This window comes from Artemia franciscana, chromosome 13 (assembly GCF_032884065.1).
Source record: "Artemia franciscana chromosome 13, ASM3288406v1, whole genome shotgun sequence".
In the NCBI taxonomy this organism is placed as follows: Eukaryota; Metazoa; Arthropoda; class Branchiopoda; order Anostraca; family Artemiidae; genus Artemia; species Artemia franciscana.
This window is the reverse complement of record NC_088875.1, coordinates 41750940-41753784: the sequence shown is the minus strand read 5'-3', so window position 1 is coordinate 41753784 and position 2845 is coordinate 41750940.

The window sequence follows — 2845 nt, the reverse complement described above, 5'->3', positions numbered from 1 at the left end:
GGCGCGTAACTATTATGGCGCGTAACGACTTACGCGCGCGGGGGGGCTTGGGGGGGGCGCGAAGCGCCCCCACCAACTAGGTGTTGGGGTGGCGCGAAGCGCCACCCCAACAGCTAGTATATATATATATATATATATATATATATATAATATATATATATATATATATATATATATATATATATATATATATATATATATATATATGTGTTTTTTAACTACGTAAAACTTGCGAATATACAACATTCTTGGCTGTCCCATTGTCTGTGCATATAAATAGATTGTCAGGTTTACCGACTCTTGAACATGCAACATATAATTGTCCATTGGAAAAACAGTCTGTATTCAGATCTATACCTCATTATTCTAATGATTGCCCTTGAGCTTTGTTGATGGTGATTGCTAACCGAACATTCCCTCTGTCCCCCGCCGTCATTTATGTATCCCCCTGTGCCCCCCGGCGTTCCCGTTGTTGTTGTTTCCCTGTGTCCCGGTCGTCATTTGTGTCCCGATGTCCAGTCTGTAATTTCTCTTTGAATGTCGCAGTCGTCCTTTATATTCCCTGTGTCCCGGTCGTCATTTTTGTCCCGGTCGTCATTTGTGTTCCGGTGGCCCGGTCTGTAATTTCTCTTTGAGTATCCTGGTCATCATTTATATTCCCTGTGTCCCTGTCGTCATTTGTGTCCGGTCCCTTTGTTGATGGTGATTGCTAATCGAACATTCCTTGTGTCCCGGTCGCTTTCTATTTGAGTGTCCCGGTCGTCATTTATATTCCCTACACACAAACATGACGTCACTCGACAGACACACACACAACTTATTTTATATATATATAGATGTCTCGGTGTCCCGGTCGTCATTTGTGTCCCGATTTCCCGGTCTGTAATTTCGTCCGTCGATAAACATGACGTCACTCGACAAACAGACACACAGACAACTTATATATCTATATATATATATATATATATATATATTATATATATATATATATATATATATATATATATATATATATATATACTAGCTATAAGCGCGTAAGTGGTTACGCGCCATATTAGTTAAGCGCCATTGTAGTTGTGTCCCTGTGTCCCACCTGTGAATAGATATATATATATATATATATAATATATATATATATATATATATATATATATATATATATATATATATATATATATATATATATATGTGTTTTTAACTACGTAAAACATGCGAATATACAACATTCTTCGCTGTCCCATTGTCTGTGCATATAAATAGATTGTCAGGTTTACTGACTCTTGAACATGCAACATATAATTGTCCATGGGAAAAAACAATCCGTATTCAGATCTATACCTCATTATTCTAATGGTGTGTCCCTGTGTCCCGGTCGTCATTTATATTCCCGGTATCCCGGTCGTCTTTTGTGTCCCAGTCTGTAATTTCTCTTTGAGTGTCCCGGTCGTCATTTGTGTCCCAGTCTGTAATTTCTCTTTGAGCGTCCCGGTTGTCATTTATATTCCCTGTGTCCCGGTCGTCATTTGTGTCGTGGTGTCCCCGGTCTGTAATTATCTTTGAGTGTCCCCGGTCGTCATTTATATGTCCCGGTCGTTATTTGTGTCCCAGTATTCTCTTTGAGTGTCCCGGTCGTCACTTATATTCCCTGTGTCCCGGTATTCAATTTTCTTTTTCTCCTTTATTTTTCCATTTTTCTTAGTTTTTTTTCTTTTTTTTTAGTTTTTTTTTTCTTTTTCAGTTTTTAGTTTTTTTAGTTTTTTTTTTATTAATTTTTAGCTTTTTTTCTTTTTAGTTTTTTTAAGTTTTTTTCTTTTTTAGTTTTTTAAACCTTTTTTTAGTTTTTTTTAGTTTTTTATTTTTTTTAGCTTTTTTAGTTTTTTTAGTATTTTCTCTTTAGTTTTGTTTTGTAGTTTTTTCTTCTTTTGTATTAATGCTAAGGCCAAGGTTCGAATCTGGAACCTCTCGGACCTAGAACCTGGAACATAACGCTTTACCAACTCAGCTACTTCGGCTTGAATACATTCGTTTTTTGAATTGGTATATGATGACTAACATCATGACGACATACAGCTCAATCCTTATAATGACGTCAGTCCACAGACAGACAAACAACTTATTTTTATAGATATATATATATATATATATATATATATATATATATATATATATATATATATATATATATATATATATATATATATATATATATATATATATATATATATATATATATATATATATATATATATATATATATATATGTTGTTGTGCTCAAGATGGCCCTTGGACATAGGGCTGAAATATTCACTGAATTGAATTCCAGTGTCTTAAGGAAACTTCCCTGTTGTTTTTAATTTGTGTTTGTTTGATATGGAAAGGCAGTGTGGTCTTTGTCGCAATTTAGGTTGTGAGGGGGTGAGGTTAACTCTTATTGCAAACCTTAAGCAGCCTTGTGATAATAGTCGTTGTCGTATATATACAAAAGTAAAAAAAAAACAGCTCGAAATACAAATCATTTTCAATAAGACGCAAATGACGCTCTGGTCTATAGAAGGTTCAGGTGACGACGGCCCAGCTTTTCGTTGTGGTAATTTCTTTTCGTTTTATGTTTGATTAATCGTTCGATTCTGATCCTTATAAGACTGATTTATTCATCCATGGCAATACATATTATTTTTAGTTGACGTGATTTTTTACTTTCATTTATGTATGCTCAGCGATAGTGATGCAGTTAACAATTTCTCAAATTCAGTTATTTTGCTCGAATAAATGTTTTGTTGCAAACGACAAAGAGAAATAGAAAGCAATAGAAAGGGGAAACCGCGAGGGAAAGACAAAGAAGAAG